At 34.9% G+C, this 14295-nt stretch overlaps 1 pseudogene; it reads right to left on the bottom strand.

Moving 5' to 3' along the window:
- Positions 1 to 10265: 10265 nt before the first annotated feature.
- On the bottom strand, positions 10266 to 11830 carry LOC145125407 (CENP-B homolog protein 2-like; annotated as a pseudogene).
- Between the last annotated feature and the right edge of the window lie 2465 nt (positions 11831 to 14295).

The raw sequence follows: 14295 nt of genomic DNA, 5'->3' as shown, positions 1-14295 counted from the left end.
TAGTAAACATTTTTATCTCTAGTTTTTTTTTTAAATATATTAAAAGTATGTTAATATTTTATTTAGAAGTATAAGTATATGTTACGTTTTTAAAAGTATATAGACAATCCTTTTTAAAGTATAAATATAAATACTTTTATGTTTTTTAAAAATATAATTATAACTTTTAGGGTTAATGACCTAGAAAGATAACGTATTTTAAGGTTGTCAATATTAAGGTTATATTAAGGTAACCATGTTTTTTTCGTATACATTTGACAATTGAAATTGTTTGACCAGTTCAAATTAAAATAATATGACCGGTAATCGTAGGTTTAATTTGATTTGGCATGTTACATGGCATATTCAGCCTCTACTCATTACTTATTAAGCCCAATGGTTATGGTTACATATTCTTTCATTGACATTACTGATACAAAATTTCACGTTATCTAGTGATTCACGATTTAACAACTTCACGTCAATGCTCACTTTCACTTCACTTCGTATGAATTTTGAATCGAGTGAACTAATTTGTTATTGAATTACAAAAAAAAAAAAAATCTTAAGTTACCGGTTGTCGAGTTGTTTTCATGTTTCCAGTTCTTTGATCGAGTTCTGATTTGAATTTTAATGCATTATGTGCGTTCAATCTGGGTCCTTTTCATTTTTCATTTTGCTAATGAACATCGAAGAACTTGATGAACATGCTTGATAACATGATTTTCATCTAAAAACGATATGTAGGTTGTTGATTTGAAGAAACTTGTCATATGGAAATCGATTTGGAGATATCCCGAGATTAATGGTGAATAGCAATGGTGAATCGATTTCTGAAAATTCAATTTGATTTTGCTGATGAACAATAATGAACATGATTTTAGATGTACAAACAAGTAAGTATATTTTTTTGGCATACAAACACGTTTTTATATATAAATACATTTTTTTTGAATTAATACATATAATATGAAAAAACTAGTTAAGATAAAACATAAAAGAATATAAACTTGAGGATTTCCTTGAGAATCCTCTCTTTTAATAAAAACTTTTGTATCTGCCACATGTCCAAATTTTAGACCTTCATTTTGCCACATGTCACTATTATATACCATCGTTAAATGCTTTTCACGCTCAAATGTTTTGGCTAACTATGTTGTATCTAATTTTAATCTTGCAACTAATCAATCCCAAAATATCATAAACGAATTTATTTATTTCCATTTTAAATATGATTCCTCAAAATACTTGTCTTTATTTTCACGTTTTCGTGCAACGGCGGTTGATTTAATCATCACGTTCATACATGAGGCTGAAGATGGTGTTCTACGATTTTGGATGAAAAGTCATTTTATTTTGTTTTTAATTTCGGGTTTTTACTGACGGTTTAGGTCGTTGGCTTTTGTGAGGAAGATTTGCAACCATGAAAGGCTGCAGTGATTTCTAGGTATCATTATGCTATGTACAATCGCATGTGATCATTCTTTTACGCAGTTGATCGATATATTTGTTTCCGGAATGTGCCTAGAAGTTTGATTTTGCGATGATCAGTTTTAGAGTTCATTTTTCCCTGCCCACAAGGGGGGTCCCGATGCACCGGAGACACCAACATCGCTTTTTTATAGGTTCTCGATCTTTATAATTTTTCTTTTTCGTTCTAAAGTTTTGGGAATTGGGATTTAACTCGAGTAAATTCATGTTTCTTTTTTCTAGGATTTTCAGTGGTGAGTTTGATCCTTCTTACTGCTAACATTTATGTAGTTTGCTTTATGTCTGTGTAAATTTTATGTAAATTAAGTTAGTAGATTAACTGTTGTTGAAATTCTTAAATGTATGATAAAGGTTTTAAGTTTGTAGATTAATGATTTTACATATTCATGGTGTTTTCTTGCTATTTTAATGATTTCTCGCTTGTATGAAAATAATTAAAGATTTTCATGGCTACAAGTTTTATGCTATTTCTGAAAATATGCTAAAAAGTTCTTTTTTATGCTATTTTTAACCATGAGATTTAATTAAGAAGATTATTGAAAGTTTCATAGTATTTATGATAAATAATTTAAAAAGTTATTTTTTTGGTTAACATGTTACTTGTTTTGTTATTTTTTTGAAACATTTCCCATGCTAATAAATGTTATCTTAATACTTCGGTATTTACTTGTGCATATATTTATTTGACATAGGTGAGTTCAAATGTCTTGAAAATTTTGTTTTATTCTGAATCTAACCATCCATGTAATGAAATACATAACAAAGAGGGATGCAACCGGAATGAAATACACATCTATCATCTACCACATTGCCCTTTCTACTGATTATCTAATTTTCTCTTTACCATGTTTAATATGTATGCAAAGTATTTGGCTAATCCTGTATTTTCAGAAGTAAAGATTTTATACGATTTTACTATTATAACCCTTTTGGAAATATCCTTAAAAGCATTTTACAGCATTGTAATCTCATAATCATTTTACAACATTGTATCTTATTATATCCTAAAAAAAGTTTTTTGGAAAAAATAAGAAATATAATATCAATTATAGCTAGCATTCTACTTTAAAAAACTAACGTTCATACTTGGTACGATACTGATAACATTGTACTTTGGAAAAGGACAAATATTTAACTATAAAGACCACTAATCAGAAAACGATATGTGTTCTACATTTCTATCAACATGTTTCAATTTTACAAATAACCGATTTTTTTTCATCAAAAGATATTTTCTTTATAAAAACAAAATGCTTAACTTGAGATCAAATAAGTAAATCTGTAACTATTAAGAATCATCAAACATAAAAACATATTATTTGTATGTATTTTATGTTGTCAACTCGTGTATCACAAAGGTTTATAACCTAGTGTATTATCATGGTAACCGGAAAATTCTGTTATCACACGAAAAAGGTAAAACTGAATATTTTGGGCATCTCGATGATTTGGTGTTGACTTATGTGCCGGGCCCGGTCAGGACTGAATTGATGTGTTCGACTAAGTTCTTTGTCATTACAAATCAGAAATCGGGAAATAAAACTGTTGGATAATGAGAATGATTTTGTTCCATGTCATTTGTTCACATGATATCTTGCAGAACGGAGGATTATATGATCCCTTATCTTAGGACACACATTGACTAGGTCAGAGTTCGACAAAAGCTATGAGAGCTACGATTGCTTATCAGTTTTTGAAGTCATACTTGCAATTATAGTTATTAGACTTATCTAAGTGGGAGACTATTGGATTAGATGTATAAGCCCATAACTATAATTGGTATGTACTTGAATTGATAATGACATGGTCCTTTTGGGTTGCCTTCACACTTTAGTATGTTCCTCCAGAAAATCCTATACTTTCTAATGTAATGAAATGTAAGTAATATGACCCATACTATTTCCCTCCACGAATACTTAGTGCATACAAGTTATATATAATCCAGATCGAACAGACAGTCGATTGTGTGGTCGTGCCCTAAGCCCACAACCAAACAAGGAATAGGAAATGAGGCGGGAATCACATATCCCACTGTATGTCGGTTCTTTATTGTATATAACCCTAACATATCCACTAGGTAATTACAGAGTTAACAGTAAAGGTCCTTTTTGATAATATGAGTGTGTTCTTTCAGAAAATCCAATATTTTCTTAGTGAGTGAAATGTAGTCTTAGACCTTAAGACCAAATGTATGTTCATTACTGTACTCTGAAATAGTATATGTAATATTACTATACTCGATACTAGGAAAGTAGTGTATTGTAGTAATGTTTGTTATGAAACGTTTGTATGAAAACCTGGATACCACCAGCAGTAATGTATAGTAGTGTACTGTATAAAAACCTTTGTATGAAAGCCTGGATACCACCAGTTGTAATGTATAATAGTGTAGTGTAGTTTCATTAATTAAAATAAAACCATTTGAAGAAATGTTAACCCCATAAGCAAATGTTCTAGTTTATACTGTTGTGAGTTTCATATAACCATGCTTGATATGACTAGTGACCTTTACGACGTTCTTCAGGCGTCGAAAACGTTATGACATTTGTCATCCAGGCCTGCCGGCCTAACTGTAGCTAACAGTTTAGGTACGGGATTGTCAGTCCCGTATAGATCTATACACAAATTCACGGTCTCCCTCCAGGAGACTCTGGTTATATTGTAAAGGATTTAGAACTGTACCCTAATTGGTACAATGAAGTAATGCCTCACAACCCTGTATTAACTAGTTTACGTGTAGCGTTGTAGTATTCTCTTGTATTTGAAACTGTATGTATAACCTTGTAGTAGTGTACTTTGTAATGTAAAATAATTATACTTAAATAATTATTTAGTAATGTACCCTTGAATCATTGAAATAGAGTAATGTCCATAAACTATTTTCACATTAGTTTATATGTATGTTCTTGTTTCTGTATTCTCTGAAATTGTAAAATTGTGTAGTATTTCTCAAACTATACCTATTATAGTTTAAATGTATGTTTCTTGTTATGTACTGAACTTAGTAAAAGTAATGTAGTGGTTCACAAACTATACTAACTATAGTTTAAATGAAATGTTCTGTAATGTACTGAAAACTTTTGCATTTTAATTGTACGATAGTAAAATACCTTGTTGCTCGACATGTTACAAGAGGGTTAAAAATATATAAATATTTTTATAAAATGAATTGATAACTTGGATTTGAATCAATTGCAAAGGTTTTGAAACTGTTTGAAATCGTTTGTATAATAGCACAAGAGTTCTTGTGTTTTACTTGTATCCCCCCTAAAAGCATTGAAAACAGTGAAAATATAGGGGTATGAACTGACCTCTAGCACGCGGTTGAAACTGGGTAGCGGAACCGTACAAATGATCCTCGGGCTAGTGTATGTGGAATTATCGGTATCCTAGTATTATTTAAACACGTAATCATATTTAAATTAGCGAAGTAATTAGTTAAAGTGTTAGACAACACTAAATTTATGTAAGGAATAATTACCGAAAATTATTTGAAGTGTTGGTGAGAGTTTTCGGTCTAGCCTTCACCGAAATCCTTGATTTCGGTCGTAAACCCTCAACCAAGAACCAGGTTCTCAGCCTTATGGTGTTTTCGGTCGGATACGTATTTTCGGTTGGAAACGTGTTTTCGACCGGATGAAGATTTGAAGGTTGTTCTTGGTTTTCTTAGTGTTCTTGGTGAAAAATATGAAGATTCGAAGGATTTTTCTTGGAGCTTTGAATGTTCTTGGATGATGATTGAGAGCAAAACGAGAGTGTTTTCGAGTGAAAAGGTGAACAAAATGACTTATTTTTCAGGGAAAAATACTTATACCGGTTGAGTTTTCGGCCGGAAAGGGGTTCTCGGCAGAAAACGGTTTGTTGTCCGAGAGTTTTCGACCGAAAAGGGGTTTTCGGTCCGAGGATTCTCGGATTTCAAGGGAAAAACCTTGATTTTCGAGAGTATTTTATTCAAAATACTTGTATATATATATATATATATATATATATATATATATATATATATCATTTATATAATTTAAAACGTACTTTAACCCTTACAAACTTAACGGAATAAATAAAACCAACAAAATCAATAAAATTTCGAGTTTTTATTTAAAGAGTTTGACTTGAAAAATAACGGGTTGTTACAGTATTGGACTTATTATGAAAGGATTTTGAAGATTGAGGGCTGTTGGGTAAATTACGGATTTCGTTTGAAAGGGATTTCAGAAGTCAGGGTATAATCGGTAAATATTGGAGCTAAATTGAAAACATTTCGGAGAGGAGGGACCGATTGTGTCAATATGGGATGAAGTTCATGTGGAGTCGGGGTTAATAACCGTCACCCTCGTCCCACAAACCCAACCCTAATCATTTGAACAACTGCTACCCTCCTTCCCCTACCTCCAGCCGCCACTACCAGCTCCGACCACTTGGCACCACCGAACGCCCGCCAGTGACTCTTGTTGTCGGCGATAACGAATACCGATGGGAAACCGGGAAAGGGAGCTGCACCAGTTGAAGACCAGAGAAGAAGTTGACGTCGTGGTTGCCGACGTTTTTCACTTTCCAGCCGCCGCCATCGCTGTTAAAGCTGGAACCACCGGGATAATTTCGCTGTCGCCATTCCAGCCATGGCCGAGGACGAGGACCAACCTCAAGACGTCGTTTCAGTCGGGACCACCGCTGCCAACTTTCTTCTACAGTTACATCGTCACCACCGTGCGGCTGTTTCGTCGTGTCAGATGCTCTCCGACCGTTGGACGCCACCAGGGGGTGGTTCCGCTCATATTAACGTTTGTAGGCGTATGTGTTGCTGTTTCCGGCTGTGAATGTCAAGAGGGTGTGATGGTTTGGCCGGAAAACCGTGAAAAGCCACCACCACCACCACCGTGAGGTGGTGGCTGTCACCTCCAACCACCGTCGGCCGCCACAAGGGTGACTGAGTGTGTGTTTGTGTGTGTGTGTTCATTTGGATATTGTTGTATAATTGTATTTAGTGGCCGGAATAATCAAGGAAATTCATAACCACCACCGCGAGGTGGTGGCTGCCGCCGTGAGCCGCCGTAGACCACCACTGCCCGAGGTGGTAGTGGGTGGTGCCCGACTTAATTAACGATTAATTAACCTAAAAACTTAACAAATGGACTAATTGGAACGCGATTGGGTTGGAAACCCTAATTAGGGTTTACAAAATCCTAATTTTGGATATGTTAATTTGGATTGTCGGGACCCGCATGTTTGGACCATTAGATTGGAATTATGAATTAATCCCGACAACACTGTATGGTTGACCTAGTAGAGTGATGGACTTAATGGATTAAGTCCTTAATGGGTTAAGTAAGAACACTTAACCCTAATCGTCATTTTATGTGAAAACCCTAATTTTTCTTGGGCCTTGAGTTGGGCCTTTCTATTGGGCTTTGATGATTGGGCTATTGATGGGCCATCCAAGAACAAGTACATGGACTAGAACATTTAAATGGGCTTTATGGTAAGGCACATGTGAGGGGTTTGGGCCCAATTTTCCATAACTGGGCCTTGATGAGTATCAGATATTGGACCATCGGAATGCCAAATGTTTGGACTAGAATAAATGGTTGGGCCTTAAGGTAAGACCATATGATGGGTTTGGGCCCTATTTGGAAAATTGGGCCATATGTTGGGCTTTGGTTCATTGTTTGACTTTTGGGCCTTTGGATTGGGCCTTAGGATTGAATCAAGCTAAGTTGGGGTTAAAGTAGTCTTTTACCCCAAGCATGTACTTATGGTTATGAATTGGAACCCAATTATTAATTGGGTGATGTTGATAATTCGGGAATCTGTCATCAAGCAACTAGAGTTTTGTCCGTGGGACTTCAGCAGTGTGAGGTGAGTTACCTTCATATATAAGTGGGTCTAAGGCACCAATGCCGGCCCACTAGTAGGTGTATAGAGTAGAGATGATTGTCTTTGTGATAATTGTCTGGTTTGCCATTATCTGTTATGATTTATATGCTATGATATTATGTGATAGTGGTAGGGGTGATATAGTCCCCGGTTACCGGTTGAAAGAGACCGCAGGGTAGGCCAGCACCCAAATATGCTAGGCAGTATGTTAATCATATGCTTATATGCTAGGATATTATAGTAGAGATGATTGTCTTTGTGATAATTGTCTGGTTTGCCATTATTTGTTATGATTTATATGATATGTTATTATGTGATAGTGATAGGGGGTGAAATAGTCCCTGATTACCGGTTGAAAGAGACCGAAGGGGTAGGCCAGCACCCAGATATGCTAGGCAATATGTGAATCATATGCTTATATGCTAGGATATTATGTGGTAGTGGTAGGGGTGAAATAGTCCCCGGTTACCGGTTGAAAGAGACCGAAGGGGTAGGCCAACACCCTGATATGCTTGACAATTACCGGTTGAAAGAGACCGAAGGGGTAGGCCAGCACCCAAATATGCTCGACAGTTACCGGTTGAAAGAGACCGAAGGGGTAGGCCAACACCCAAATATGCTAGGCAGTATGTGTATTGTATGAAATGTGGTATGATGGGGTAACTCACTAAGCTTCGTTCTTACGGTTTTCAGTTTTGGTTTCAGGTACTCCTTCTTCAAAAGGAAAGGAGCCGACATGATCGTAGCGCATCACACTATGATTTCCGCACATGAGATCTTTGGGGTTATACTCTGATATTGTTTCATTATGACATGTTTTGATTATTGACATACTGGTTTTGATATGGGATGACACTTTGGATGTTTTTATACTATTGGTTTTATAATAACTTAATTAAAAATGAAAATTTTGGTCTTGAATTTTGGGATGTTACATCCTCTCTCATTCTATTGCATTGTGTGTATATGAGCCATTAGAGGTGTTACACTTGTGACATTAAGTTCTCAATCTTCAAGATCTATAAGGGAATCATTGTTATTACAATATAACAATCAAGGTATGTAACCTAACCCTAGTTTCATATAAATTTTGAAAATAGTAGACACTTCCTAGGGTTTCTCCTTTTGTGTTCAAGTTTGCATGTTCAATTAGAGAAAACCGTAGATCCAAAGAATTAGGGTTGCATGTACACATAGGAATTGTTGTTATGCTAAAAACCCATCAGAGTCTTCTAACTGTTTCTTATGCAAACGGTATAGCCGAGTTATTTCTCGACCGTCCATAGTTTCAACTGAATTCTTACCCAGTTTGTTCCAAAGAGGACTCAAACCAGCCATGCCTAGGGTTACCTCTTCATGGTCCGCCCACTTAACATAGTTCTGAGCCAAACGGTCAATGGTTTCATGATCTTCAGCGGATAAGTCGGGCGGAGCATCAGAACCCCTATTAGCAGCATCACCATATGCTATGGGTCCTGAGAAAGCAGATGCGTCAACAAAAAAGAACTCCTATTTCCACCGTTTGACAGAAGTAGGAAGACCGTCATAGAGTTCTACCAGGCCATGATGAAGGGAAAAGGAGACTCAATCACCATTAGATATGGTAATATAGAAATGGAGAAAGAAAGGGTTAAAAGGAGGAATATTTAGGGTAGAACACAAGCGCATGAAACAAATCACCTTCCGAAACCCGTTTGAAGAAATTTTAGCAATGTGCAGTTGGTAATAATCAATATCCGCTTCCAGAAAATCAGAAGTAGGGAGATGAAGCCCTGATTTAAAATGAAGCCTGTACACTCCGACAAAGCCAGCTGGTGCGTCAAAAATTGCATTTCCTGGGTCTGGAAGATGAGGATGGAATTGGGGATCAATGTGGTATTTTTTCAAGAGGGCAACCAAACTCATGACGGAAAGTTTGGATGTCACAGTCTTAATGTTGTAGATGTCTTTGCTAGCCATGAGAGAAGAACAAGGAAGACGAATGGAATTGGGAAGAAGTTCGAATGAAAGAAAAGATAAGGAATCAAAGAAGCATTTATAAGAGAGAAAAAATGACAGTTACACACTCTACACCCCTTAAATGGAAAGGAAACGAAAAGACAGTTATCAACAATGATGGCCTCTAAGAGTCGTCAACCCGTCTCATCAGAATTCAATTCAGGTGCCTCACTCTTATCCATTCACAACGGTCATCATTAAAAACCTCGTAAGTTTGAATTACTACTCACAACGGCGAATAATAATCCAAACTACAGGGACTTAATAGGGTATAGGGTTAGTAATCGTTCCTATACCCTCGTAATAGCCGAACTTCTGAACCTCGCATAACCCCCGGATTGTGTGAAAACCTTGAACCACATTTGATATCGAACTGAACCTAAAGGTAATGAACTTAAGTCAAGAGGTGAGAAAAGAACAAGGTGATATCACTATAGTACATAAAGTACATGGAAACTCAAAAGAAACAAGAACAATTGTATAAGAATGCTTGATTGAACCTTGTACAACTGTATAACGGTTTCCAAGTATTTCTCTTCGTACCTTCGGGCATATGGCCAGAAATGAGACAAGACCTCAGATCAGTTCGGTAGGAAGTAAGGTCGGGATGTTTTCTACTCCAATTATAAATTGGTGGTCCGATGCACTCCTGCAAGGTATGCAACAACCATTCACTCACTTCGGTTTGAGATATACTCTAGTAACCTTATCAGCACCACTACTACAGTAGAAACTCTATAATTTAATACTCGATAAATTAATAATCTCGATAAAATTAATAATTTCTCCGGTCCCAACTTAGGACCAGTACAAAATTGGACCCCAATCGATAAAATAATAAAATAATAATTTTTTTGAAATCCCAATGTATATATATTGGTCCCATCGAAACTATAAATTAATAATTACTAAAATATTCCAAAATTCTAGAATTGTCTAGTAAAAAATGAATCTATAGTCACTTGTTTTTTTGTAAACTTCAAATCTATAGTGAGTTCATCTTTAAATCTCCCAATTACACTTATGAGTTGAGGCACTGTATTCTCGTGTTGCAACAAAACTTATGAAGAGTTGTTGTAGCTTGCAATGCTTCTTTCCAAGTGACCGATTCCAAAGGTACTGAATCATCATCAACTTCATCGTCAACCAAATGTTGAACGGTATCCGTGATAATCTCTATAATGCTTTGAACCTCGTAACATTCATTATTTTCACATGGATAATCCAACAACTCATTCACATCCATTTTGTGCTGATAATGCATTCCCGTAATCAAGTTCTCAAGCTCACGAATGTCTTCTCCAGAAATTACATCATTTAAATCATTTGAGCCGGTTGGACTAGCCGAACAAATTTTATAGTGTCGAAACCACTTTGCTATGGACTCTTGTTTCACATTTCTCCCAGACGAGACGACCAAGTTGATGGCATCTAAAATATTTATCTTTTATGGGGAACAAATTTCCAACTCATAACCTTCCAAAATCTTATGATAAAAACTTTTACGGTGGTACATTTTAAAGGCTCTAATTATCCCAACATCACATGGTTGAATTTTTGATGTCATGTTTGGCGGTAAAAAAAAACAACTCGATGTTTTGCAACCCTTGAATATTTTTTGAATGGGCTGGAAAATTATCCATTACCAAGACAATTTTTCGACCGTGTATTAGATCATCTAGCCAACGAACATATTCTTCGAAAAGCAACCCAGCCATCCATGCTCTTTTGTTGGTATGGTATTCACAATCTAGGCTATTCATGTTGACATTTTTAAAACAATGTGGCTTTGCATACTTACCAATGATGCATAGAGGAATTTTTTCTGAGCCATCCGCATTGCAACAGATAACAATTGTAAGTCTTTTTGTGTCATGTTTCCTACCTTCAAGTTGTTTTGTTGCAAGTGAATGGTCAGCTTGTAAGCTGTAAAACAAACCATTTTCATCCATATTAAAAACGTCTTTCATTGGAAATTGATTAATTCTTTCCCTCATAGACTCTAATTTAGTCTCCATGTCATGTGTGTCGACTGAGCCACTTTCTCCGAATCGGCGACACGATTTGATACCATGCCTTAACTTGAATTTGTCAAGCCAACCCTGTGAAAGATCATGCTCAGAAGAATCTTGTGGATACAAAAGCTTCAACATCTCAACCACCTTCTCTATGATTAACTCTCTTGTTATATTCACACGCTCTTGATGTTGGAGAAACCATTCATAAACAACTTTGTCCATGTTCAAATACTAGGATGATTTGTGACGCTTGGAAGATCCATCTTTGTCAAAGTTAGTAGATAGGATTTATATGATCTCTTAAGAGTGCTTGATATTGTTCCTTGACTAACTTTCAAATCGAAAGTTTTGTCAACCCACTTCACCAAATCTTGTTGAGTGCATCCTTGGTGATCTCTTTGATACTCGCATAACAGTTTTCGTTGTTGAGTTGTCATCATTGATTTTTTAACACCATTTAGTTTAGAAGCCATAAATGATATGATTTTAAAATTTATCAGTATACATTTTATAGTGATCAATCTAGATCTATGTACATTGAACTTGACAAGTTCATTAACGTGTGAATGTACATGGGAATTTTGAAGGTCCTTGTTTCTGTTATATTCAAATAGATAAAGTGAACATACATGGAAATTTTGAAGGTCGTTGCATTAATTTGAGAGTTGCTCACGAATATAAGCCAACTTTTAAATTAATAATTTATTAATTTATCGATATAATAATATCTTGCTAAATTAATAACATATCCCAGTCTCAACATTATTAATGTATAGAGGTTTTACTGTAAATTAATCGTCGGAGAGTTTTGCCGGGGCCCTCCCCGGACAACTGGCTTACGAGTTTCTGATTGTTTCTAGGTAATCCACTGTTCGAAGATGTTACTCAGCCTTGCTAATATGGAGGACGGAACTGGAGGCACATTATTTATATATATATATATATATATATATATATATATATATATATATATATATATATATATATATATATATATATATATATATATATATATATATATATATAAGGTCAAAACTTATAATCTGACGTGTCAAACCTACTTTACGCCGATAATAAATCAACATGTAATACGTTATTCAGAACTCGACCACCGCCAACGTGAAGATTACTTGTGCACGAAGAATCAAATTCGTAGTCTCAGTGATTAGGATCTTATAATTGTATAGTTTTGTTTAAATCACTTATATGTAAGGATTTCCATATATTAGATAGTTTATCCTAGTAAGTAAGTTATGCTAGGGTTATTTGTAAATCTATCGCTTTGTGCATTCTCTCTTTGTGAGAGTTTTAAATAAGTTTTCGATTAAGTCTTTGTTTTTTATTCTTTCATTATTTCTTTTTATGTAAAGTCTAAGAGCCGACAACCGGTCTTAATGCATGTTCTCTATTTTCAGTAAGCAATGTCGTCTTCCTCATAATCATTGTTCATTGTTGCGTCATTAAATAAGATTCCTATATTTGTTGAAAACAACTTCTCAATGTGGAAATCCAAGGGACCTCATGTGCCATTGATTTTTAAAACAAAAGAGAGTAAAATACTTGCGATAAAACGTGCTCCTGATCATCAATGGACTGAAGATAACTAAAATATGATAAATCTTGATGGTTGTGGTCGTGCTGCTATTGGCAATGCTATTCCATACAAGATCTATCATCTTGTGAAAAACTTTGTATTTTCCTAGGAGATGCTTGATACTTTAACGATTGCATACGAAGGCACTGTTAAGGTCAAAGCTTCTTAGGAGAACAATCTCAACTGAAAATACAAACATTTATTTACTTACAAGAATGAATCTCCTACTCAAAATTTTAATCTTATTAGTTGTCTTATAAATGATATGAGGAGATTTAATATCATCAAGCATAATCATGCTCTCATGCTTAAGTTTCTTGAATCCCTAAATGAAAAATGAGAACATTACATTGATGTTCTCTAAAATAGCGAGAAGATTAATACTATGTATTCGCAAAGTCTATTTTGGAATCATAAGAAACTATGAAGAATCAAAGATTCAAAGGAAATAAATCATGAAAGATAGCATAAAAGACAATTACTCTGATCTTTTTATTAAAAAAATCCATCGTTTCTCAAAACATTGACAATGACAACACATATCACATTGGTACACATGATGAAGAGTACGACAACTTCTCTGAGCCTGCGTCCAATGTTGTTATGATTGTGAAATAGTTCAATAAGTTTGATGAAGCTAGAAAGATGAATGGTCCAAGAAAGGTTCAATCTAGTAGATTTGGATCATCAGGGCAAAGAAAGTTTGATGATGAAAGTTCAAGGAAATTTTCTGATGAGAAGAAGGATGATGGAAAATGCTTCAATCGTGGAAGAACTGATCATTTTGCTAGGGACTGAAAAGTTAAGAAGAATGACTCCAAAGGGCCATTGACAATGGGTGATTGTAGGGCCATTGACAATGGAAGAACCGATCATTTTGCTAGGGACTGAAAAGTTAAGAAGAATACAATTGTATTCTTAATATCTTGTGGTTGTCATAATCTTTATAGTTCATATAGTTGGATCCTCTTTGTGGTTCTGTTAAAAATATCATAAAATAAACTAGTTATTTTAAAGTCTTACGTTTGCCACTTAAAATTCGTTTATAAAAAATGATTGTTTTTAGCTTTCCGAAACTCATGAGTTGTCGTCGTCTGATATACATCTTATTATAAGTTGATGTAAAAACAATCTTATAATGGGCTTTGAAGATATCGATTTTTTAATTATAAGTTGTTTTGTCGTCGTCTGATATACATCTACTTGTTCTATGGTAAAATGAGCACCTACATATAATAACTGTCAATGGGTGATTGTAACAGCAAACATCTGAAAATACATGTATTTGCTTTCAGTAATATATACATTTAACTAATACAAAAGTCATAAAAATATATGAAACAG

Source organism: Lactuca virosa, chromosome 1 (genome assembly GCF_052849685.1).
Source record: "Lactuca virosa cultivar CGN04683 chromosome 1, Lactuca_virosa_CGN04683_v6, whole genome shotgun sequence".
Lineage (NCBI taxonomy): Eukaryota > Viridiplantae > Streptophyta > Magnoliopsida > Asterales > Asteraceae > Lactuca > Lactuca virosa.
Note: the sequence above shows the minus strand (reverse complement) of the source record. Positions and strands in the feature narration are given on the sequence as shown.